The following is a 27,862-nucleotide window of genomic DNA, read 5'->3' on the forward strand; positions in this document are numbered from 1 at the left end:
TATAAAAACGGGTTTCCAATTTGTGATGGGAACGTTGACATTTTCCAAGCCCCAAACCTTGCTCCTGAATGTTTTGAACATTCCAATCCCTTCTAGATTTTGAGCGAGTAGGGAGCCAATAATGTGGAGTAAACATCTTGCTGGAACAAGGGAATTCTACTCTTAATTTTCACCCTTAGAACAAATAGTGTCCATACAACAGCACAGCCAGCAATGATGCTATCTGGTTGAATCCAATGACTGAAGAGGAAAAGGGCACGACTTTTAAGGACAAAGCAGATGGCTGGTTTGTTGCAGGGCAATAGCTACATATCTGAGAGTCGGGTTGTCCGACCATCAAGTAAGTAGATTCTAATAATCAAACTAGTTAGGAGCTGTAAAATTGTAAATGTAGCCAAAATAACTTTAATCAGACCACTCAATTCAGCATCAATCTTACTGGGAGCACGATATTGATAATATTGCTTGTTTTGACATGCAGACCATATAATACAAGATAACCATATAGAGACATACCGTTCGTTGAGGGCAGCCTTCTGTCTCATTTATTGCTCATGATGATGTTGCCATTGGGCACAGTTCCTTCATGATGGCCACTCAGGGAATCAAAGGAAGGACCTGAGAGAGAGATGACTAACTATCAGAAATCAGGTTCAGGAATCCAATTACCTGTGAAGAATGATATGGAAGGTTTACACATGTCAATAAATACAATAATTCCACCTCTCAACAACTCCATTTTCAGTGAAGATGTGTGTCTAAGTTTGTGAGGTGGAAGTGGGTACTGCAGATGCTGGAGGTCAGAGTCAAGATTAGAGTAGTGCGGGAAAAGAACAGCTGCTCAGGCAGCCTCCGAGAGCAGGAAAATCAATGATTTGGGCAAAAGCTCTTCATCAGGAATGGGGCTGGGAGCCTCGGGGATGGAGAGATAAATGGGTAGGTTTGAGGCTGGGGAGGAAGTTAGCTGAGAGTGCAATAGGTGGATGGAGGTGTTGGTAAAGGTGATAGGTCGGAGAGGAGGGTAGAGTGGATTGTGGGAAGGAAGATTGAGAGGTGAGACAGGTCATGAGGACGGTGCTGAGCTGGAAGGTTGGAACTGGTGTCAGGTGGGGGGAGGGGAAATAAGGAACCTGGTAAAATCGACCTGGATGCCATGGGGATGATGGGTCCTGAGGCAGAAGATAAGGCGTTCTTCTTCCAGGCATCAGGTCATGAAGAAGTGGGGATGGAGGAGGCCCAGGACCTGCATGTCTTTAGCAGAGAGGGAGGGGGAGTTGTCATGTTTGACCACGGAGTGGTGGGGTTTGATAGGTGCAGGTGTCCCAGAAATGTTCTCTGAGGTGCGTTGTGAGAAGGGGTCCGGTCTCTTCAATGTAGACTCGACCACATCGGAAGCAACAGATACAATAAATGATATGTGTGGAAGTCCAGGTGCAATTTGATGGATGTGGAAGGCTCCTTTGGGGCCTTGGATGGAGGTTGGTGATGCTGGCAGTATGGATACCTGGAGAAAGAACGTCTCATCTGTATGTACAAAAGACATGATGAGCACACTTCTGATATATGTAAATCTCTTTTTCCAATGTAGTGAAATGTGAGTCATCATGACATTGTGAATTTTAGCTTACATTTGACTAATCTAAAAAAAATGTTCACTGATAGACTTCAATAAGGCGGCAGGCACATGAATTGAAAGAGGCCATGACAAACCGTTCACTGTCGATCTTCTCGGAATCTATTTGTTGACGATGACATTATTCTTCAACCTCTCTTCAAATAGCCTCTTCAGATCGTCCAATGAATCACATTTAAACCTAGAAAGATGAGTCAGTAAGAAATCATGATGGTGTCGCTCAGCTTTCATCATTTTAACTGATCGTAAAGCCAAGTGCCTCCAGTTTATCAGTTGACACATCTATTGTGATGTTTGATATCACCGTGATACACATTAAGGTGGGGTCACATGCATTGTGATGGTACAGTCTGCACCCTCAGTTAAATGACTCACATGGTGATGATATTTCATCTGGCAACACTTGACCTTTCATTATAATTGAACAACAAAATTTTCGTAAAAGAATATAATTGCGCAATGGTGGTCAAATGCTCGGAAATTGGATGGAATATGGAACATAAAAAACAATGAAATAAAAGGAAAATGAATGTACGTTTGAGTACAATAGAGAGCTGACTAAAACCAAAAGACATAAAAAGTGTAGCTACTAAAACAAAATGCATGAACAGTCCAACAGAAAATGGGTCAGGGAGTTAATAGTGTAAAATAAGGAGCTGATGGATTCTCAGGGGAATGTAGCACAAACAGCCAAGTTTCAGATATCAAGACAGGCTCTACCGTAATGAGGGCTACCAAGCGATCGGTTGTGTTAGGGGACTGTTTATCAAAGACGTTTCCGTGCACAACAGCGCAAAATCTGAATGGTGTGTTGCCTCCCTTGTGTCGGCACCAAGGATGTCTCAGAGAGGGTGCAGAATGTTCTCAAAGGGGAGAGGGACCAGCAGGGGGTCATTGTACACATTGTAACTAACAACATAGGAAGGGAAAAGGATGAAATTCTGGAAGGAGAATATAGAGAGTTGGGCAGGAATTTAAAAAGGAGATCCTCAAGGGTAGAAGAATCTGGATTACTCCCGGTGCTTTGAGCTAGTGAGGGTAGGAATAGAAAAGAATGGAGCAGATCTAACAATTGAAGTTCTAAATTGCAGGGAGACTAATTTTGATGGTGTGAGGCAAAACTTTCAAAAGCTAATTGAGAGAAGATATTCGTAGGTGAAAGGAGAAGTGGAAAATGGGAAGCTTTCAAAACTGAGATAAAGAGAGTCCAGAGACAGTATATTTCTGTTAGGGTGAAAGGACAGGCTTTTAGCTGCAGGGACTGCTGGACGACGAGAGTAGTTAAGAGTATGATTAAACAAAAAAAGGGGGACTCGGCAATATGGCGGTGATTCTGTAGAACTGCTGTGGACAGCTCTGCTTTACAGCCAAGGCATACTGGTGTCTTTTGCCAAAACATGGCCAACTTATGTGGTGGAATTATTAGTTTAAAACCTGACAGAACACATAGTTGTTCATATTTGGGAGTGGGAAGGATGCCAAAGGGGAAAGGATTGAGTAAACAGCAGCAGGGAGGACACTCCCCTGCAGCACCAGGCATACCAGAGACAGCAGTAACAGCAGACTCTCCAGACACCCCCCTTACCCTCCCCCACCAGGGATGTGACAGACTCACAGGAATCTGCTGCAGCGATGGAGAGACTTGCCTTGAACGTTGGGGCTGCAATTGAGGAGATCCGTGGGGAGATTCATGCCCAGATCCAACCGATCGTGTCCATGCTGCAGAAGCATGAGCAGGAGATCCAGGGTCTTGGGGAGCGGCTGGAGGAATTGGAGGGTTGAACTCAGGCCTCAGAAGCTGCAATGGACTCCTCAACCAGTTGGATCCAGGTGCTGGAGCGAGATGTGCGGGCCTTACGAGACCGTATCGAAGACTTCGAAAATCAAGTTCGGAGAATGCATCTCCGAATGGTCGTGCTCTCTGAAGGTGAGGAAGGTGAGCAGCCAGTCAGCTTCTTTGAAAGCTGGCTGCCAAAGTACTATGGCCTTCACATCGAGTCCAGCAGGCTGCAGATTGAAAGGGCTTATCGGGTTAGAGTGCACAGGTCACGGCCGGTGCAGTGCCCCTGCCCATTCTAGTACATTTCCACTCAAATAAGGAGAAGCAAAAAGTGATAGAAGCTTCTAGATTACTGGGAAATGATCCGCAGGCACTGCTGTATAAGAGTTCAAAAATCATGTTTTTCCAGGATTTCTCAGCAGCTTTAATTTGAAAGAGGAAGTCCTTCGATGAAGTTCAGAAGAGGCTGAGGAACCTGAGTATCCAGTACTCCATGAGATACCCTGCAGTGCTTCACTTCAGCCACGAGGACTCAGTTTATACAATTGACTCAGAGGATAAAGCTGAAAGCCTCATAGACACTTTAAAATAAATGGATGGCCTGAAGAGTACGTTTAATGTTTGGTCTCTTTCCATTCTTTCCCCATGTTTTCCCTTCTTTTTTAAATTCCTTTATTTCTCCATAATAAGTACTTGTCTGGAAAGGAGAATGATTCTTGGAATAAATTGTTCCTTTTCTTTTAATAACTGAATTTTCTGATGGGATAGTTTGTGGTCTCACCCGATTTTTTATTTGTTCTGTTTCTCTTTTAGTCACAAGTAGGGGTGACATGAAGCCCGGGATGGGTGGAGTGTTCGTCCTGACTTTGGCTTTTTTCTGGTCATTTCAGGAGCATTTCCTAGTTTCTGTTTGGCTTAAGGCTGGGGCACAGTCCGGGTTTGAAGGAGTTGTGAAGAAGGGGATGGGAGGGTGAGGGCTCCTATGGTCAGGGAGAAGTGTCTTCCATTCAAGTTGTTGTAGTTGGTTTTCTTTGTAGTATTTTGGTGGTAAGAGATGTTTATACTTCTGATAGAGTAGTTTTTGTATATATAATTCTTTGACTCTATGAGTCTTTACTTACTTGTGCTCGGTGCTTTTTAAGCAAGGTTCTCCCTCCCAGGGGTTCAAGGGTCTCTGAAAGGGGATATGGCTAAGTGTCTTATTAAGTGGTGTACCTGGAACATCAAGAGAGATCATTCATCTGCTAAAAGATAAAAAGTCCTTTCTAGCCTTAAGAAGGAAAGGGTTAATATCGCTTTGTTGCAGGAAACCCACTTTGATGATGGGGGACACTTGAAATTCCAACAGCGGGGTTATGACCAGATATTCTTTGCATCCTTTCCTAATAAAAGTAGGGGAGTGTCGGTACTTATCCAGAAAAATCTTCCGTTCACATTATTAGAGCAGGTGAAAGATGAGCAGGGATGGTTTGTGATAGCTAAAGTCCTGATACATGGGGAGGAATATGGCATTTGAAATGCCTACTGTCCTCCGGCGCATCCCCTCAAATCTTTGATGAGTGATTTCTCTAAGCTGAGTGCTATTGGAATACGGCACATTATTATAGCGGGGGATTTGAATTGTGTTTTGGATCCGACATTCGACAGGATGCTTTGTGGGCCCCCAAATATTTCTTCGCAGACCAAGCAAGGAGTTGGGGCTGGTGGATATGTGGAGATGTCTTCACCCTCCTGCAAGGGACAGCACCTTTTTTTTAAACCCCCATAAATGTCACATGAGGATTGATCTTTTTCTGGCTCCCTCGGTCCTTCTGGATTTGATTATGGGTTGTACAATTGGGAACATAGCTATCTCAGATCATGCGGTGGAACACTTGGAGGTGAAGGCCAAGTGTGAGGGGCTAAGTTTGCGGAACAAGCATTTGAACTATTTTTTCACTAAGGATTCCAAATTTGTGGAATACTTTTAGAAGGAGTTTCAGGAATTCCTGACTATCAACTCAGGCGGGGCCTTCGGTGACTAAGCTACAGCGGATCACGGCCCTCTCAGGGGTAATCTTGCAACAGGCCTCTCTCCTTAAGCCCGATACAGAGAGGTTGTTGCTACATTCCACAAGCACCCTTACGGTTAGTGCCCTCTATCGCCTGCTGGGTGGCAGAGCCTGCCAGGATATTAACTGGTTATGTGAGGTGTGGGAGCAAGAGCTGGGAGTGGAGATCTCCTCTGAAACATGGGAGAAAATGTGGGAGACTGCTCGCAAGATCTCAATCTGTAATAGGACATACGCTACGCAGTTAAAAGTTTTTCACAGGGTTCATCTGGCACCAGAGCGTCTGGCGCAGTTTAATAAAGGAGTATCTTCAGTGTGCCCCAAATGTAAAATAAGTGTAGGTACTCTTACCCATTGCTTCTGGACATGCCACAGGCTCCATGTTTATTGGAGTGCTGTGGTGGGAGAGATCGGGAGGGTGATGTCAAAGTTGACTGATATCTCTCCTCTTAGGTCTACTGAATTTACCACCTTTAGATGGGCATGTGAAGTAACTGTTTAATATTCTTGCATACTGTGCACGGAAGAATATTCTGATGAACTGGTTGTCTGAGAACCTGCCGGGTTTGTTGGGATGGCAGAAATTAATTATGGAACACATTCCCTTGGACTTTTTTACAAACATGGTGCACCACACAACAGACCATTTTTAGGAAACATGACAGCCCTGCTTGAGTTATTTGGATGTCGATTTGTCAGTTATCTTAACCAAGGCACTTGTTTAACCAGGATGGGTCGGTTTGTCAAGCCTTGGACCCCGGAGGGGCTTCTCCTGAGTTAATACGGATATATGTTTACAATGCTCCCGTGATTTTATTTGGGAGCTTCACGCAGAGCATAACTGTTCTGTATTCTGTGTTTATTTTTGGGTTTTTTGCTTTGCTTCCTTTTTTGTCATTGTAGCTATTTACTTATTTATTGGTGATGCTTTGTGCAGTGTTAGGGTTTGTTTTGGATTGTAGGGTAGGTTAGTAGTTAGTAGATAGTAGGTGAATTGTAATTTGTGTTTATTTTTCTTTTATTATACTGATGTTTGTTATTGATTGTATTTTTCAATAATTTTATATGTTCGTAAAGATAAATCTATTGCTCATAAATATATTTACAAAAAAATAAGTAAAGGAAGTAAGCATATGCCAGGTCTAGGCATGAAAGATTGAGAGAATCTTTAGAAGAGTATAAAGGCAGTAGGAGTTTACTGAAGAGGAAAATCAGAAGAGCGAAAAGGATACATGAGATAGTTTGACAATTATGGTTAAAGAGAATCCAAAGGGCTTTTGTAAATACATTGAGGACAAAAGGGTAACTCGGAGTCGAATATTGCTCATCAAAGCAAGGCAGCCTTTGAGCCTCAGGGGATGGGGAGATAGTAAACAAATACTTTGCATCGGTATTTACTGTGAAGAACCATGGAGGATATACAATGTGGGGAAATAGATGGTGACTTCATGAAAAATGTCCATCTTAAAGAGGAGGAAGTGCTGGATGTCTTGAAATACAAAAAGGTGGATAAAGCCCCAGGACCTGATCAGGTGTCCCCTCGAACTCTCTGGGAAGCGAGGGTAGTGATTGCTGTGCCCCCTGCTGAGATATTTGTATCATAAGTAGTCACAGGTGATGTGCCAGAAGAGTGGAGGTTGTCTGATTTGGTGCCATTATTTCAGAAAGTTTGTAAGGTTAGGTCAGGGAACTACAGATATTAGTGGTGAGCAAGTTGTTGGAGGGAATTCCGTGGGACAGGATTTACATGAATTTGGAAAGGCAAGGACTGATTTGGGATAGTCAACATGGCTTTGTGCATGGGAAATCTTATCTCATTAATGTGATTGAGTTCTTTGAAAAAGTTTCAAAGAGGATTGGTGAGGGCAGAATGGTGGACATGATCTATGTGGACTTCAACAAGGTGTTCAAAAAGGTTCCCCATGGGAGACAATTTAGCAAAGTTTGGTCTCATGGAGTAAAGGGCGAGCTGGCCATTTGGAGACAGAACGGGCTCAAATTTAGAAAACAGAGGGTGGTGATGGTGGGTTGTTTCTCAAACTGGAGGCCTGTGACCAGTGCCTCAAGAATCGGTGATGGAGCCACGACTTTACGTTATTTCTTTCAATGATTTGGATATGACCATAGGAGGTATAGTTAGTAAGTTTGCAGATGACACCAAAATTGGAAGTGTAGTGGAAAACAAAGAAGGTTATCTCAGATCTCAATGGGATCTTGATCAGATGGTCCAATGGGCTGAGGAGTGGCAGATTGAGTCTAATTTAGATAAATATTAAGTAAAACATTTTGGAAAGGGAAATCTTCACAGTCCTCCGGAATGTTGCTGAACAAAGACACCATGGAGTGCAGATTCATAGCTCCTTAAAAGCAGAGTGGCAGGTCGATAAGATAGTGAAGAAGGCGTTTGGTATCTTTCCCTTGTTGGTCAGAGCATTGAGTATTGGAGTTAGGAGGTAATGTTGTGGATGTACAGGACATTGGTGAGGCCACTTTGGGAATATTGTGTGCAATTCTGGTCTGTTTCCTCTCAGGAGGATATGTTAAACTATGAAACAGTTCCAAAAAAATTGAAAAGGATGTGGCCAGGATTGGAGGATATGTGCTAAATGGAAAGGTGTATACGCTGGGGCGAGTTTCTCTGGAGCATCAGAGGCTGAGGACTGCCCTTAAAGAGGTTCATAACTTCATGAACGGCTTGGTTAGCGTAAATGGACAAGGTATTTTCCATGTGCTGGGGGAGTCTAGAACTAGCAGGCTTATATTTAGGGTGAGATGGGAAAGATATAAAAGGGATCTAAGGGTCAACTTTTTCACGCAGAGAGTGATGCATCTATGGAGGGAGCTATCTGACGAAGTGGTGGATGCTGGGACAACGGCATTATTTAAAAGGCATCTGCATGCATATATGATTAGGTAGGGTTTAAAGGGATATTAGCCAAATGCCTACAAATGGGACTCGATTCAGTTGGGATATCTGGTCGACATGGACGCGTTGAATCGAAGGGTCTCTTTCCGTGCTGTAAATCTCTATGACTCTCTGAATCTACGACTCTGGGCACAGGTGAAGTGACAGATGACTGGAGGATAATTAATGGGGTTCCTTTGTTCAAGAAAGGCAGCAGACATCGGAAAGGTCATTAGAGGCCAGTCGGCTGACATCATTGTTCGGGAAAATATTTTTTAAAAATTCTAAGGGGCAGGATTAATCAATATTTGGTAAGGCAGCGATAAATCAAGGAATAACAGGCATGGATAGATTGTAGAGTGATCCTGTCTGACTAATTTAATTGAGTATTTGGAAAAGGTCATTAAACATATTGATGAAGGGAGGATGCAGTGACCATTCCTGTTCTGCACATTAATGACATGGATATCAAAGTACAAGGAATAATTAGTGTTATGGAGCTGACCAAACCCCCTCTAAATACATTACCCAGACCCTAACTCATTTATTTTAGTCAGTGAAAAGTGTAAAGTGCTGTGTTCCTGATGTGATTCAATTGGTCCATGACAAGGTTTAAGCAAAACACACTTTATTCTTACAATACAGTGAAAATACAGAGAAAAGAATTGGTTTAACTTTAACTCTGTTAAAATACTTAATGAGATATTACATTATTTAACTCCTAATCATCAACTCTTTCAATGTAACAAGATCCCATAAGCACACACTTGGCACTGACAAATTCAGCAAAACAGGTTTTTCTCGCTTGCAATCTCTGTTCCAGTCCAGGAGGTAGAAACATGAAAAGAAACACTCCAGCAGCAGTGAGAGAACTCAAAGTTTTTATGCAGCAGAGAGAGAGACAATGTTGTATCTATCAACTTCAACAGCCAACTCCAAACTCCAAAGATAGACAAAGCAAAATCCTGGTGTATATCTGAGCCAGACATCCACTCATTCATGGTTCTTTTGGCTAATTTAAGGAAAAATACTCTTGAAATTCAAAACTGTTTACTTGTTGCTACTGAAGCAGGTAGTCCATCATCAGTGGTGACACCTCCTTATCCTTATGAGAGAAATAGCAAAGAGCAAATCTCTCTTAAAGGCACAGTACCTTCACATTAGTAAGTGTGCAATTAGCATGAAATTTGGAATTGCTGTTGATAGTGAGGAGCGTGGTCACTGGTCAGCATAGGCAGGTTTGACCGAAGGGTCTGTTTCCATGCTGTATATCTGTATGACTCTATGACTCTAACATTTATCAGATGGTAAATTGGTAGAGCAATGGCTGATGGCATTTAACCTGGATAAGTGCAAGCGAGTACATTTTGGGAGTTCTAATAAGGGAAGGATTTACACAATCATTTGTGTCTTAATTAATCTCACTATACTTCCTTTAAAAGATTCCCACTTTCTAAATGTAGATGTAAAAGCAAGTAACTGCTTCCAGTTAATGTTTGCCAGATCTAATTGACGACTGCTTCTGAAATAGGACTTCCCCAACTTAGACAGAACTTTTTCACGACAGTGAACACTTTCCATAATGACATTGACACCTACAGAGTTATGGCCAGTCTGCAAAAAATGCTTGCTCACTGCTACATTAACCATTGGGCCAGATACATTTCCTTAGATTATGTCTTGCATTGCCCTTCTTGACGAGGACAAATTAAATGACCTAATGAGGAGCAAAACGATTTTGATGTACAAGTCCCAAAATCGCTGAAAGTGTCAGCAGAAGCAGACTGGATTGGGAAGAAGACATATGGGATGTTGCCTTCATAAGCTGAGGCATTAAATATTGAAGCAAGGAAGTCATCTACCAACCTTAGAAAACATTGGTTGGCCACAGATGGAAAACTACCTGCAGTTCTGGTTTCCTATTGGTCATTTGAGTCGCCATGCCTTTTTGTTCAAAAGCTGCTTTCTTGCGGCCGCATCATTAGAGACATCAGAGGAGTGAGCAGGACATTTGATAATTGCCAATTGAGAGGGAAGTTGAATCGGACTGAGGGGATTAGCAGCACAGGCAGCATTGAGGATAGGGGTTCATTGTTAAAGTACAGATTAGAGACAGCCCAGGGAATCCCTTGTAAATTCAATCTGTAAGCCTCTCTTGTTTCGTCCCTGAAATCGTACTCTTTGGTAGTCTGGAATAAAAAAACCTCTTACAGTTTAGTCTAATTTTAATCATCCCCTTTATTTACCAATAGCATCACTGTTACAATATCACAGTGGAGGAGAATAATTCACGAGGGAAGTTATTTGATACAAAGTTTCATTTCGAGATCGGAATTAAACACAGTTATTAATTTCACAAACGAGCAGCCGTGAATGCTATCACTTGATGTCCTGGTGATACAGATTCACTGATGTTCAGGCAAATATTCTCAATTGTCTTACCCTCCTTGCCTCTCTATTTCCCAGTGTGCAGCAAATGGCTTCTATAATTCAACATTACATTGTCATCTAAATGTTTCAGGCTAAGATTTAATGCTCTGTACTTTTTCACTACCATATCCATAAGACCATAGGACATAAGAGCAGGAAATCGGCCATTCAGCCCATCAAGTAAACTCTGCCATTCAATCCTGCCTGATAACTGTCCCAAACCCATTCTCCACTTTCTCCCCGTTACACTTGATCGGTACATACGCAGTGGTCAGTTTCTTTAAATGGTCATTTTTAGATGGTAAACTTCGCACATTTGATGTATTTAAATAAAATATTCGAAAATATTTAAAATAGTAAAATAAATCTTCCAGTTTGTTCATCCAGCCAGTTCCAGATAAATGTGCAGAAATATACGTACATTGTTACATCCCAACCAGAGGTAAAATAAAAAGGTAAAAGACTAAGATTAGCTTTGAAGAAAACCTTTATTTAGAATTCCTCTCTGACGCTCTTCAGCATTCCTGTAATTCAGGAGATCCACCTCGTCCAAGTCGGGTCATGCATTCCAAGGGAATTGCTTTTTCACTCCTACATTGCAGCCACCATTTAAATATTGGGTTTCCATGATCAGTGTCCAGGTCAGGACCAGGAGCTTCTTTTCAAACATTCGTTGGTGAGGGGAAAGCTCCTGATGTGTTGTCCAAAGTTCCCATTTCTGTGTCATCACAGATTGAACAAAATCTGTTTGAATATTTCTCTTTTAAAGCAGTCAGCTGTAACGTCCTTTAATTCACTGGGTCTGATTCACTTGCATTATTCTCAGGTATAATAGCACAGGGGTTTGTTACATTCTGGAATTTATAATCCTGAGGATTGTCCCCAAATTCAAAAGAGGTGAATTCAAAAGGCTCTGGGGATCATGCAAGTGTCACAATGGATTCACTTTTTTTAAACATTCATTCTGGGAATAAGGGCTTCTCTGGCTAAGTCAGCATTTAAAATCCATCCATAATTAACGGGAGTTAGCTGCCTTATTGAACTGCTGCAGTTCATTTGTGGAGGTGCAACCACTGTGCTGCAAGACAGAGAGTCTCAGAGCCAGTGAAATGGATGGTGAGCTTGGAGAGGAACCTGAGGGAAAGGAACCTGATTTTCTGAGTGAACCTGATCTTTTGTGAGTTAGTCTGGATCACTCTAAAATATCAACAAGCAACCTTGTATCAAAATTGCTTCACAATAACAGCTACAGTATTTGCTCAGTGTTGACCTGGACTTTGGAAATGGCCTCAACAAAGACACCCAATCCAACCAACACTCTTCACAAATACCGGACACTTGTGCCTAAATGGGGAAAGCTGTTCCACAGAGTAATCAAGGTAGATCCTGACAGAATCAAACTCACAAGGCATACCCATCGCCTGGTGTTCGAGAAACTCATCATAGATAAGATCTGAGGAGGGGCCATAGTGAGGAAGGAATGACCCTGCAGGACCATAAGCTCAAACATGATGAAGAGTCAAGAAGTGTGGTGCTGGAAAAGCACAGCATCCAAGGAGCAGCGGAGTCGATGTTTTGGACATAAGCCCTTCTTCAGGAATGTGGGGCGGGCCTTAAAGGAGCTGAGAGATAATTGAGAGGAAGGGTGGGGCTGGGAGGATGGTAGCTAGGAAGGCGACAGGTTGATGAAGGTGAAGGGCGATGGTGGTGGGTCAGGCTGAAGGTGGAGCAGACGAGCAAAAAGGAAGATGGAAAGATACGATGATTCAAGAGGGCACTGCTAAGTCGGAGGGTTGGGTCTGGGATAAGGTTCCGAGGGGAGATTTGGAAACTAGTGAGGTTCGATGTTGATGTCATGTGGTTGGTGGATCTGATGGCAGATGATGAAGCTTTCTTCCACCAGTTAGAGTCATAGAGTCATAGAGGTGTACAGCATGGAAACAGACCCTTCGGTCCAAGCAGTCCATGTCGACCATATCTGGACCAAAGGGTCTGTTTCCACCTGCCAGCACCTAGCCCATATCCCTACAAAACCTTCCTATTCATATACCCATCCAAACTCCTTTTAGATGTTGCAATTATAACAGACTCCAACTCTTCCTATGGCAACTCATTCCATACACGTAACCCCCTCTCTGTGAAACTTTTGCCCCATAGTTCTCCTTTCGATCAATCACCTCTCACCCCAAACTTATGCCCTCTAGTTCTGGTCTCCCCCACCCCAGGGAAAAGACTTTGCCGATTTACCTCATCCATGCCTCTCATTATTTTGTAAACCTCAATAAGGTCACACCACAGCATCTGACACTCTAGGGAAAACAGCCCCTACCTGTTCAGACTCACCCGAAAGCTAAAGTCCTTCAACCCTTACAACAACATCTTTGTCAATGCTTTCTGTACTCTTTCAAGATTCAGAACATGTTTCTGATAGGAAGGAGATCAGAATTGCACGCAATATTACAACAGTGGACTAACCAATGCCCTGTACAGCCACAACATGACCTCCCAACTCCTATATTCAATGCTCTGACCGATAGAGAAAACACACACCAAACGCCTTCTTCACTATCCTATCTACCTGTGACTCCACTTTCAATGAGCAATGAACTTGCACTCCCAGGTCTCTTTGTACAACAGCACACCCGGAGACCTGACTATTAAATGTATGAGTCCTGCTAAGATTTGCTTTCACAAAATGCAGCACCTCACATTTGTCTGAATAAAACTCCATCTGCCACTTCTCAGCCCATTGGCCCATCTTATCAAGATCCTGTTGTAATCTGAGGTAACGCTCTTCGTTTCCACTACACCTCCAATTCTGGTGTCATCTGCAAACTTACTAACTGCAACTCTCATGCTCGCATTTGAAATATTTGTGTAAATGACAAAAAGTAGAGGTCAACCCAGCACCGATCCTTGTGGCACTCCAATAGTCACAGGCCTCCTGTCTGAAAAACAATCCTCCACCACCTGCTTCTCTCTTCTACCTTTGAGCCAGTTCTGTATCCAAATGGCTAGTTCTCCCTGTATTGCGTGAGTTCTAACCTTGCTAATCAGTCTCGCATGGGGAACCTTGTCGAATGCCTTACTGAAGTCCATATGTATCACATCTACTGCTCTGCCCTCATAAACCCTGATTGTTACTTCTTCAAAAAACTCAATCAAGTTTGTGAGACATGTTTTCCCAAGCACAAAACCAACTTGACTATCTCTAATCTGTCCTTGACTTTCCAAATACATGTACATCCTTTCACTCAGGATTCCCTCCAACAACTTGCCCATCATCGACATCAGGCTCACTGGTCTATAGTTGCCTGGCTTGTCCTTACCACCCGTCTTAAAAAGTGGCACCACATTAGCCAACCTCCAGTCATCTAGAACCTCACCTGTGATTATCGATGGTACAAATATCTCAGCAAGAGGCCCTGCAATCACTTCTCTAGATTTCCACAGAGTTCTAGTTTACACCTGATCAAGTCCTGTTGATTTAGCAACCTTTATGCATTTCAAGACATCCAGCACTTCCTCCTCTGGCATATGGACATTTTTTTAAGATGTCATCATCTACTTTCCTACAGTCTATATCTTCCATATCCTTTTCCACAATAAATACTGATGCAAAACACTCACTTAGTATCTCCCTGTTCTTGGGTGACTGTGATTTGGCGGTGAAGGAGGCAAGTCCTTGACGGAGTAGGGGGGGATTTGAAGTATTTGAAGTGGTCAGCCACAGGGTGGTGCATGTGTCTGAGATGTTCTCTCAAACGATCTGTGAGTTGTCGTCCTGTCTCCCCGGTGTAGGTGCAGGTGCAAAGGAATGGAAGGTGCTGGGAGTTGGTAGTGTTGGCAGGGGGTGTGGGCCTAATGAGAGTCACAGAGGGTATGATCTCTGCAGAATGTTGAAAGGGATGGGAGGGAAAGATATCATTGGTGCTGGGGTCTGAATGAAGGTGATGGAAATGGGCGAAGATGATGCCTTCTATCCGAAGATTGGGAGGGTGGAAGGTGAGCTCCGGGGGGGAGCGGGGTGGGGGGGGCGGGGGTTCTATTGTTTTGAAGTTGACGGCATGCACTGTAACTTTAAGAGAGTGAAAGCTATTTAACATCTGTCATGTCACCATGTGTCCTGGAAAATATAAAGATGTGTAATTTGACTGTTTCCTGTATAGCTGAGTTATTTTGCAGCAGAATGGATTTAACCAATCAGAGTAAATTATGCCTCAACATACGAAAAGCCAATCAAATTTCAATTATACTGTTGTGACAACATCTAACCAATGAGAAGGTCCGATGTTTAGTGTGTAAAACCTTGGCATTTGGGATAGTAATTCAGAGAAATAGTACCTTCTGTCACTGACAGACTGCCATTTAAAACAACCTCTAAATGGTGGCTTACTTTTCATATGAAAACTCTGTGCAGCAGAAGATGGAAGATGACCCAGGGAGATCTATAGTCAGAAGAGGATTGGCACCGCTGTCTGGTTTTGAAAATTGATTTGTTATAAATTTAATAGGGCCTTTGTTGGATCAGGATATTATTTATAGATGGGGAGGTAGATCACAAACATTTAATAAAAAGGAGCCTTTGGGTTGTAAGTAGGTGTTGTTAAATGTTCATTTTAGAGTTATTGTTTCTTGACATAGTGGAATTTCAGTCATTCACTAACACTCACATTTTAACAGATTCCAAAGCAAGGTCAGCTTTTCTATGTGTTTGGTTTCATGAGCAGAAGGGTTTGTGCCATGTCGTAAGATTATCCTTATTGCAGTTGGAGGAGTGGGGTTCAAGAATGGAGGTGCCAGAAGTGGAGGAAATGCCCTGGAGGACTTTGTTGACCACGTCAGAGGTGAAGTTGTGGCACTTGAGGTAGGGGGACATCTGGGATGTTCTGGAGTGGAATTTCTCATCCTCGGAGCAGATGCAGTGGAGACAAAGGAATTGGGAGAAAAGGGTCGAGTTTTTACAGGAATGGGGTTGGGAGGAAGTACAGTCCAGGTAGCTGTCGGAGTCCGTGCATTTGAAGCTGACGTCAAATTTAGTCGGTCACTGAAAATGGAGATGGAGATGTTTAGGACGGGGAGAGAGGTGTCTGAGATGTTTCCTGTCAGGATGAAAGGTGTCCAACCTCTTCGTCATTAATGTAGGAAAGTAAAAGGTGGGGAATGGTGTTAGTGTAAGTACAGGAGATGGACTATTCCATGTACCTGATGAAAAGGCAGGTATAGCTGGAGCCCATATGAATGCCGATGGTCACCCGTTTGGTCTGAAGGAATTCGATTCGAAGGAGAAATTTAAGGTGAGGATCACTTCAGGCAATTGAATGAGTGTGTTGGTAGATTGGTCCTGGTTGGGTTGGCTAGTGAGGAAGAAACGTTTGGCTTCGAGGATATGCTCATGGCGGCTGGATGTGGACATGGCCTGGACATCCATGGTGAAGATGAGGTATTGGAGGTCGGGCAACCAAAAATCATGGAAGAGGTGTAGTCCGTGGGAGCTGTTCCAAATGTATCGTGACAGGAGGAAGGTCGTCAGTGTGTCGGTGGTAGAGGAGGTAATTCAGGGTTTGGAGGCCTTCATCATGGACGATGCATATGTGTACAGGGACTGAACGCCCATGATGAAGATGAGGCATTGGGCCTGGGGAACTGAAAATCATGGAGGAGGTGGAGTGCATGGGTGGTTCCCCAAATGTAATGCGAGAGTGGAAGGGTATTGGCTGGGTTGACGTGACAGGAAATAACGGAGATCTTGGTAGCTTTCATCATGGGCGAAGGATGTGCATAGGGACCAGATGGATGTCCATGGTGTAGATGAGGCATTGGAAGTCAGGGAAACGTAAGTCATGGAGGAGGTGGAGGGCATGGGTGATGTACCAAATGAATTGTGACAGTGGAAGTGTAGTGGGAGTGTCATTGGGAGAGGAAGTGATGTATGTGGTTGGAGGCCATCATCAATGTAGATGGATGAATACAGTGACTGGACGTTCGTGATGAAGGTGAGGAATTGGGTGCTGGGGACCAGAAAATCATGGAGGAGGTGGAGGGCATCGGTTGATGGGGAGGATGAAATGGAGGGCTTGGAGACCTTTGTCACGGTGAATGGATGTGTAGAGGGACTGGATGCACTGTGTCGGTGAAAGTTTCAGAGAAAATCACCAGGACACATGCTCTAAACAACCCCATCACCCTGTGGCCGACCACTTCAACGCCCCCTCCCACTCCGCCAAGGACATGGACTTTCTCCACTCCCAAATCCTAGCCACCCGATACCTGGAGGAAGAGCATCTCATCATCCACCGTGGGACCCTGCAACCGCATCGAATCAATGTCGATTCCATCAGTTTCCTCATTTCCCCTAACCGCACCTTATCCCATCATCCAAGAGTCCAACCCGGCAACCCAGATGAACACATCCCTATCTAACCACCCTCTTTCCCACCCATCCGCTGCCACCCTCTGCTCTGACCTCCCACCATGACCCGCCACCTTCATCCCCATCGCGTTCCTAGCTACCTTCCCCCCTACCCTCACCCCACCCCTCTGATTTATCTCTCAGCCCCCTTTCTTTCCCCCAACCAACATTCCTGATGAAGAGCTTATGTTGACTTTATGCTCCTTGGATGCTGCCTGACCGGCTGTGCTTTTCCAGCACTAAAGGTTTTGACTCTGATCTCCATCACCTGCAGTCCTCACTTTCTCCAACACAGTGTGGGCTGGAGGCGGGCGGCTCCCTCCCCACGGACTAGCACCTTGAGCACCACTGCCAAACCAAGATTGAGATTTCCTTGCTCCTCACAAAGGTATCTCTTGGTCAGTGATAATTGCTTTGAATTGGCACCAAATTATTGCTTTGTAAATATAAGCCTCGTCAGAATTTGGAAAGACCTTGGGTCCTGACACACACTCATGAGGGATTTTACAGTGAACACTAAATATAGATATCAGAATAACTTCTGGCAGTGATGACAAAGACTGCCTCCATTACTTTAGTGTCCAAACCCAACTGATATCTGAAGGAAGTCTTGAGGAAAACCTAAAGGAAACCTCCGACAATCTGACCAACAAGTTTCAACACATCAAATATTTCTCCAAACATCTCTTGAAAGTTGGAATGCTCCTTGCTGAAGTATTCCATGTCCTTAGTCATTTACAAAGTTCTGCAGACAAGTGCTTGTTAATCATCAACTAAAACCTAAATTAAATGATGTACAGCTGACCCTGAGAAATGGATGGAGCACACACATGACATGGGACCTTCAAATACAATACTCGATCATGGATTGATTTTTACTTTGCTTGAGATTTCTTTTCCTTCTTCGATTCACTTGCATTTGTTGTTTTCTTTCTCATGAGAAGCCTCGATGTTGTGATGAAGCTTCATTTTGTCTTTCTTCTCCTGGCGACAACTTTATCCCTGTGGCAGAATAAGAAATTCAGATACTACTAATATTGAATTGCAATAAATACAAATGGCATTGCACAGTTCAGTTTCTGGTAAATGGAGGGGTTTCGCAATGCCAAAGGGAGATGATCAGATTTTCTCTTGTTGAAAAAACTCATTGCCTGGCACCGGTTGCAAGAATTTTACTTGCCACTTGTTAGCCCAAACACACATATTGTCCAGGTCTTGCTGCACTTGGACATGGACTGCACTTCAGTATCTGAGGAGTCACAAATGGGGCTAAACATTTTGCGATCATCAGGGAACAAACATAATCTCTTCAAACATCATAATGAAGGGAGGGACCATAGACCAAGCAACTGAAGGTGGTTGGGTTCATGACATTTATTCAATTCTACTGAATTCTTCATTTTAAAAGTAAAACAATTAGCAAACAGAGTTTTCCAAAAGATGAGTCACAGAGCTCCAAATGTTTCAGACAAACCTTTGTAACAGCAAAGTTCTGGCTGTCAACTTGCTAGCAGCATCTCTGTTCTCTCTGTTCTCTTTCTGCACTCAGTCCTAAAGAACCCGAGAGAATGAAGTTCAGTGCAATTCTCATTCTGTGAATGAAACTGTGCAGCCACAAGTCCCCACCTTGCAATCCTGCTGGGATACCTAATCTTACAGGGATACTCATTGTGAGAGTGAAGCTTCCTTGCTGTTGTTATGGTTTCCCTCAGTCAGTTTAAGGACATCTTGTTGGGAGGTTTGGGCTCACACTGCTGAGTTCATTTAAGTCACAATGACAGAATGGCTACGGTATAAAAACGGGTTTCCAATTTGTGATGGGAACGTTGACATTTTCCAAGCCCCAAACCTTGCTCCTGAATGTTTTGAACATTCCAATCCCTTCTAGATTTTGAGCGAGTAGGGAGCCAATAATGTGGAGTAAACATCTTGCTGGAACAAGGGAATTCTACTCTTAATTTTCACCCTTAGAACAAATAGTGTCCATACAACAGCACAGCCAGCAATGATGCTATCTGGTTGAATCCAATGACTGAAGAGGAAAAGGGCACGACTTTTAAGGACAAAGCAGATGGCTGGTTGTTTGCAGGGCAATAGCTACATATCTGAGAGTCGGGTTGTCCGACCATCAAGTAAGTAGATTCTAATAATCAAACTAGTTAGGAGCTGTAAAATTGTAAATGTAGCCAAAATAACTTTAATCAGACCACTCAATTCAGCATCAATCTTACTGGGAGCACGATATTGATAATATTGCTTGTTTTGACATGCAGACCATATAATACAAGATAACCATATAGAGACATACCGTTCGTTGAGGGCAGCCTTCTGTCTCATTTATTGCTCATGATGATGTTGCCATTGGGCACAGTTCCTTCATGATGGCCACTCAGGGAATCAAAGGAAGGACCTGAGAGAGAGATGACTAACTATCAGAAATCAGGTTCAGGAATCCAATTACCTGTGAAGAATGATATGGAAGGTTTACACATGTCAATAAATACAATAATTCCACCTCTCAACAACTCCATTTTCAGTGAAGATGTGTGTCTAAGTTTGTGAGGTGGAAGTGGGTACTGCAGATGCTGGAGGTCAGAGTCAAGATTAGAGTAGTGCGAGAAAAGAACAGCTGCTCAGGCAGCCTCCGAGAGCAGGAAAATCAATGATTTGGGCAAAAGCTCTTCATCAGGAATGGGGCTGGGAGCCTCGGGGATGGAGAGATAAATGGGTAGGTTTGAGGCTGGGGAGGAAGTTAGCTGAGAGTGCAATAGGTGGATGGAGGTGTTGGTAAAGGTGATAGGTCGGAGAGGAGGGTAGAGTGGATTGTGGGAAGGAAGATTGAGAGGTGAGACAGGTCATGAGGACGGTGCTGAGCTGGAAGGTTGGAACTGGTGTCAGGTGGGGGGAGGGGAAATAAGGAACCTGGTAAAATCGACCTGGATGCCATGGGGATGATGGGTCCTGAGGCAGAAGATAAGGCGTTCTTCTTCCAGGCATCAGGTCATGAAGAAGTGGGGATGGAGGAGGCCCAGGACCTGCATGTCTTTAGCAGAGAGGGAGGGGGAGTTGTCATGTTTGACCACGGAGTGGTGGGGTTTGATAGGTGCAGGTGTCCCAGAAATGTTCTCTGAGGTGCGTTGTGAGAAGGGGTCCGGTCTCTTCAATGTAGACTCGACCACATCGGAAGCAACAGATACAATAAATGATATGTGTGGAAGTCCAGGTGCAATTTGATGGATGTGGAAGGCTCCTTTGGGGCCTTGGATGGAGGTTGGTGATGCTGGCAGTATGGATACCTGGAGAAAGAACGTCTCATCTGTATGTACAAAAGACATGATGAGCACACTTCTGATATATGTAAATCTCTTTTTCCAATGTAGTGAAATGTGAGTCATCATGACATTGTGAATTTTAGCTTACATTTGACTAATCTAAAAAAAATGTTCACTGATAGACTTCAATAAGGCGGCAGGCACATGAATTGAAAGAGGCCATGACAAACCGTTCACTGTCGATCTTCTCGGAATCTATTTGTTGACGATGACATTATTCTTCAACCTCTCTTCAAATAGCCTCTTCAGATCGTCCAATGAATCACATTTAAACCTAGAAAGATGAGTCAGTAAGAAATCATGATGGTGTCGCTCAGCTTTCATCATTTTAACTGATCGTAAAGCCAAGTGCCTCCAGTTTATCAGTTGACACATCTATTGTGATGTTTGATATCACCGTGATACACATTAAGGTGGGGTCACATGCATTGTGATGGTACAGTCTGCACCCTCAGTTAAATGACTCACATGGTGATGATATTTCATCTGGCAACACTTGACCTTTCATTATAATTGAACAACAAAATTTTCGTAAAAGAATATAATTGCGCAATGGTGGTCAAATGCTCGGAAATTGGATGGAATATGGAACATAAAAAACAATGAAATAAAAGGAAAATGAATGTACGTTTGAGTACAATAGAGAGCTGACTAAAACCAAAAGACATAAAAAGTGTAGCTACTAAAACAAAATGCATGAACAGTCCAACAGAAAATGGGTCAGGGAGTTAATAGTGTAAAATAAGGAGCTGATGGATTCTCAGGGGAATGTAGCACAAACAGCCAAGTTTCAGATATCAAGACAGGCTCTACCGTAATGAGGGCTACCAAGCGATCGGTTGTGTTAGGGGACTGTTTATCAAAGACGTTTCCGTGCACAACAGCGCAAAATCTGAATGGTGTGTTGCCTCCCTTGTGTCGGCACCAAGGATGTCTCAGAGAGGGTGCAGAATGTTCTCAAAGGGGAGAGGGACCAGCAGGGGGTCATTGTACACATTGTAACTAACAACATAGGAAGGGAAAAGGATGAAATTCTGGAAGGAGAATATAGAGAGTTGGGCAGGAATTTAAAAAGGAGATCCTCAAGGGTAGAAGAATCTGGATTACTCCCGGTGCTTTGAGCTAGTGAGGGTAGGAATAGAAAAGAATGGAGCAGATCTAACAATTGAAGTTCTAAATTGCAGGGAGACTAATTTTGATGGTGTGAGGCAAAACTTTCAAAAGCTAATTGAGAGAAGATATTCGTAGGTGAAAGGAGAAGTGGAAAATGGGAAGCTTTCAAAACTGAGATAAAGAGAGTCCAGAGACAGTATATTTCTGTTAGGGTGAAAGGACAGGCTTTTAGCTGCAGGGACTGCTGGACGACGAGAGTAGTTAAGAGTATGATTAAACAAAAAAAGGGGGACTCGGCAATATGGCGGTGATTCTGTAGAACTGCTGTGGACAGCTCTGCTTTACAGCCAAGGCATACTGGTGTCTTTTGCCAAAACATGGCCAACTTATGTGGTGGAATTATTAGTTTAAAACCTGACAGAACACATAGTTGTTCATATTTGGGAGTGGGAAGGATGCCAAAGGGGAAAGGATTGAGTAAACAGCAGCAGGGAGGACACTCCCCTGCAGCACCAGGCATACCAGAGACAGCAGTAACAGCAGACTCTCCAGACACCCCCCTTACCCTCCCCCACCAGGGATGTGACAGACTCACAGGAATCTGCTGCAGCGATGGAGAGACTTGCCTTGAACGTTGGGGCTGCAATTGAGGAGATCCGTGGGGAGATTCATGCCCAGATCCAACCGATCGTGTCCATGCTGCAGAAGCATGAGCAGGAGATCCAGGGTCTTGGGGAGCGGCTGGAGGAATTGGAGGGTTGAACTCAGGCCTCAGAAGCTGCAATGGACTCCTCAACCAGTTGGATCCAGGTGCTGGAGCGAGATGTGCGGGCCTTACGAGACCGTATCGAAGACTTCGAAAATCAAGTTCGGAGAATGCATCTCCGAATGGTCGTGCTCTCTGAAGGTGAGGAAGGTGAGCAGCCAGTCAGCTTCTTTGAAAGCTGGCTGCCAAAGTACTATGGCCTTCACATCGAGTCCAGCAGGCTGCAGATTGAAAGGGCTTATCGGGTTAGAGTGCACAGGTCACGGCCGGTGCAGTGCCCCTGCCCATTCTAGTACATTTCCACTCAAATAAGGAGAAGCAAAAAGTGATAGAAGCTTCTAGATTACTGGGAAATGATCCGCAGGCACTGCTGTATAAGAGTTCAAAAATCATGTTTTTCCAGGATTTCTCAGCAGCTTTAATTTGAAAGAGGAAGTCCTTCGATGAAGTTCAGAAGAGGCTGAGGAACCTGAGTATCCAGTACTCCATGAGATACCCTGCAGTGCTTCACTTCAGCCACGAGGACTCAGTTTATACAATTGACTCAGAGGATAAAGCTGAAAGCCTTGTAGACACTTTAAAATAAATGGATGGCCTGAAGAGTACGTTTAATGTTTGGTCTCTTTCCATTCTTTCCCCATGTTTTCCCTTCTTTTTTAAATTCCTTTATTTCTCCATAATAAGTACTTGTCTGGAAAGGAGAATGATTCTTGGAATAAATTGTTCCTTTTCTTTTAATAACTGAATTTTCTGATGGGATAGTTTGTGGTCTCACCCGATTTTTTATTTGTTCTGTTTCTCTTTTAGTCACAAGTAGAGGTGACATGAAGCCCGGGATGGGTGGAGTGTTCGTCCTGACTTTGGCTTTTTTCTGGTCATTTCAGGAGCATTTCCTAGTTTCTGTTTGGCTTAAGGCTGGGGCACAGTCCGGGTTTGAAGGAGTTGTGAAGAAGGGGATGGGGAGGGTGAGGGCTCCTATGGTCAGGGAGAAGTGTCTTCCATTCAAGTTGTTGTAGTTGGTTTTCTTTGTAGTATTTTGGTGGTAAGAGATGTTTATACTTCTGATAGAGTAGTTTTTGTATATATAATTCTTTGACTCTATGAGTCTTTACTTACTTGTGCTCGGTGCTTTTTAAGCAAGGTTCTCCCTCCCAGGGGTTCAAGGGTCTCTGAAAGGGGATATGGCTAAGTGTCTTATTAAGTGGTGTACCTGGAACATCAAGAGAGATCATTCATCTGCTAAAAGATAAAAAGTCCTTTCTAGCCTTAAGAAGGAAAGGGTTAATATCGCTTTGTTGCAGGAAACCCACTTTGATGATGGGGGACACTTGAAATTCCAACAGCGGGGTTATGACCAGATATTCTTTGCATCCTTTCCTAATAAAAGTAGGGGAGTGTCGGTACTTATCCAGAAAAATCTTCCGTTCACATTATTAGAGCAGGTGAAAGATGAGCAGGGATGGTTTGTGATAGCTAAAGTCCTGATACATGGGGAGGAATATGGCATTTGAAATGCCTACTGTCCTCCGGCGCATCCCCTCAAATCTTTGATGAGTGATTTCTCTAAGCTGAGTGCTATTGGAATACGGCACATTATTATAGCGGGGGATTTGAATTGTGTTTTGGATCCGACATTCGACAGGATGCTTTGTGGGCCCCCAAATATTTCTTCGCAGACCAAGCAAGGAGTTGGGGCTGGTGGATATGTGGAGATGTCTTCACCCTCCTGCAAGGGACAGCACCTTTTTTTTAAACCCCCATAAATGTCACATGAGGATTGATCTTTTTCTGGCTCCCTCGGTCCTTCTGGATTTGATTATGGGTTGTACAATTGGGAACATAGCTATCTCAGATCATGCGGTGGAACACTTGGAGGTGAAGGCCAAGTGTGAGGGGCTAAGTTTGCGGAACAAGCATTTGAACTATTTTTTCACTAAGGATTCCAAATTTGTGGAATACTTTTAGAAGGAGTTTCAGGAATTCCTGACTATCAACTCAGGCGGGGCCTTCGGTGACTAAGCTACAGCGGATCACGGCCCTCTCAGGGGTAATCTTGCAACAGGCCTCTCTCCTTAAGCCCGATACAGAGAGGTTGTTGCTACATTCCACAAGCACCCTTACGGTTAGTGCCCTCTATCGCCTGCTGGGTGGCAGAGCCTGCCAGGATATTAACTGGTTATGTGAGGTGTGGGAGCAAGAGCTGGGAGTGGAGATCTCCTCTGAAACATGGGAGAAAATGTGGGAGACTGCTCGCAAGATCTCAATCTGTAATAGGACATACGCTACGCAGTTAAAAGTTTTTCACAGGGTTCATCTGGCACCAGAGCGTCTGGCGCAGTTTAATAAAGGAGTATCTTCAGTGTGCCCCAAATGTAAAATAAGTGTAGGTACTCTTACCCATTGCTTCTGGACATGCCACAGGCTCCATGTTTATTGGAGTGCTGTGGTGGGAGAGATCGGGAGGGTGATGTCAAAGTTGACTGATATCTCTCCTCTTAGGTCTACTGAATTTACCACCTTTAGATGGGCATGTGAAGTAACTGTTTAATATTCTTGCATACTGTGCACGGAAGAATATTCTGATGAACTGGTTGTCTGAGAACCTGCCGGGTTTGTTGGGATGGCAGAAATTAATTATGGAACACATTCCCTTGGACTTTTTTACAAACATGGTGCACCACACAACAGACCATTTTTAGGAAACATGACAGCCCTGCTTGAGTTATTTGGATGTCGATTTGTCAGTTATCTTAACCAAGGCACTTGTTTAACCAGGATGGGTCGGTTTGTCAAGCCTTGGACCCCGGAGGGGCTTCTCCTGAGTTAATACGGATATATGTTTACAATGCTCCCGTGATTTTATTTGGGAGCTTCACGCAGAGCATAACTGTTCTGTATTCTGTGTTTATTTTTGGGTTTTTTGCTTTGCTTCCTTTTTTGTCATTGTAGCTATTTACTTATTTATTGGTGATGCTTTGTGCAGTGTTAGGGTTTGTTTTGGATTGTAGGGTAGGTTAGTAGTTAGTAGATAGTAGGTGAATTGTAATTTGTGTTTATTTTTCTTTTATTATACTGATGTTTGTTATTGATTGTATTTTTCAATAATTTTATATGTTCGTAAAGATAAATCTATTGCTCATAAATATATTTACAAAAAAATAAGTAAAGGAAGTAAGCATATGCCAGGTCTAGGCATGAAAGATTGAGAGAATCTTTAGAAGAGTATAAAGGCAGTAGGAGTTTACTGAAGAGGAAAATCAGAAGAGCGAAAAGGATACATGAGATAGTTTGACAATTATGGTTAAAGAGAATCCAAAGGGCTTTTGTAAATACATTGAGGACAAAAGGGTAACTCGGAGTCGAATATTGCTCATCAAAGCAAGGCAGCCTTTGAGCCTCAGGGGATGGGGAGATAGTAAACAAATACTTTGCATCGGTATTTACTGTGAAGAACCATGGAGGATATACAATGTGGGGAAATAGATGGTGACTTCATGAAAAATGTCCATCTTAAAGAGGAGGAAGTGCTGGATGTCTTGAAATACAAAAAGGTGGATAAAGCCCCAGGACCTGATCAGGTGTCCCCTCGAACTCTCTGGGAAGCGAGGGTAGTGATTGCTGTGCCCCCTGCTGAGATATTTGTATCATAAGTAGTCACAGGTGATGTGCCAGAAGAGTGGAGGTTGTCTGATTTGGTGCCATTATTTCAGAAAGTTTGTAAGGTTAGGTCAGGGAACTACAGATATTAGTGGTGAGCAAGTTGTTGGAGGGAATTCCGTGGGACAGGATTTACATGAATTTGGAAAGGCAAGGACTGATTTGGGATAGTCAACATGGCTTTGTGCATGGGAAATCTTATCTCATTAATGTGATTGAGTTCTTTGAAAAAGTTTCAAAGAGGATTGGTGAGGGCAGAATGGTGGACATGATCTATGTGGACTTCAACAAGGTGTTCAAAAAGGTTCCCCATGGGAGACAATTTAGCAAAGTTTGGTCTCATGGAGTAAAGGGCGAGCTGGCCATTTGGAGACAGAACGGGCTCAAATTTAGAAAACAGAGGGTGGTGATGGTGGGTTGTTTCTCAAACTGGAGGCCTGTGACCAGTGCCTCAAGAATCGGTGATGGAGCCACGACTTTACGTTATTTCTTTCAATGATTTGGATATGACCATAGGAGGTATAGTTAGTAAGTTTGCAGATGACACCAAAATTGGAAGTGTAGTGGAAAACAAAGAAGGTTATCTCAGATCTCAATGGGATCTTGATCAGATGGTCCAATGGGCTGAGGAGTGGCAGATTGAGTCTAATTTAGATAAATATTAAGTAAAACATTTTGGAAAGGGAAATCTTCACAGTCCTCCGGAATGTTGCTGAACAAAGACACCATGGAGTGCAGATTCATAGCTCCTTAAAAGCAGAGTGGCAGGTCGATAAGATAGTGAAGAAGGCGTTTGGTATCTTTCCCTTGTTGGTCAGAGCATTGAGTATTGGAGTTAGGAGGTAATGTTGTGGATGTACAGGACATTGGTGAGGCCACTTTGGGAATATTGTGTGCAATTCTGGTCTGTTTCCTCTCAGGAGGATATGTTAAACTATGAAACAGTTCCAAAAAAATTGAAAAGGATGTGGCCAGGATTGGAGGATATGTGCAAAATGGAAAGGTGTATACGCTGGGGCGAGTTTCTCTGGAGCATCAGAGGCTGAGGACTGCCCTTAAAGAGGTTCATAACTTCATGAACGGCTTGGTTAGCGTAAATGGACAAGGTATTTTCCATGTGCTGGGGGAGTCTAGAACTAGCAGGCTTATATTTAGGGTGAGATGGGAAAGATATAAAAGGGATCTAAGGGTCAACTTTTTCACGCAGAGAGTGATGCATCTATGGAGGGAGCTATCTGACGAAGTGGTGGATGCTGGGACAACGGCATTATTTAAAAGGCATCTGCATGCATATATGATTAGGTAGGGTTTAAAGGGATATTAGCCAAATGCCTACAAATGGGACTCGATTCAGTTGGGATATCTGGTCGACATGGACGCGTTGAATCGAAGGGTCTCTTTCCGTGCTGTAAATCTCTATGACTCTCTGAATCTACGACTCTGGGCACAGGTGAAGTGACAGATGACTGGAGGATAATTAATGGGGTTCCTTTGTTCAAGAAAGGCAGCAGACATCGGAAAGGTCATTAGAGGCCAGTCGGCTGACATCATTGTTCGGGAAAATATTTTTTAAAAATTCTAAGGGGCAGGATTAATCAATATTTGGGAAGGCAGCGATAAATCAAGGAATAACAGGCATGGATAGATTGTAGAGTGATCCTGTCTGACTAATTTAATTGAGTATTTGGAAAAGGTCATTAAACATATTGATGAAGGGAGGATGCAGTGACCATTCCTGTTCTGCACATTAATGACATGGATGTCAAAGTACAAGGAATAATTA

Source organism: Hemiscyllium ocellatum, chromosome 1 (genome assembly GCF_020745735.1).
Source record: "Hemiscyllium ocellatum isolate sHemOce1 chromosome 1, sHemOce1.pat.X.cur, whole genome shotgun sequence".
Taxonomy (NCBI): Eukaryota; Metazoa; Chordata; class Chondrichthyes; order Orectolobiformes; family Hemiscylliidae; genus Hemiscyllium; species Hemiscyllium ocellatum.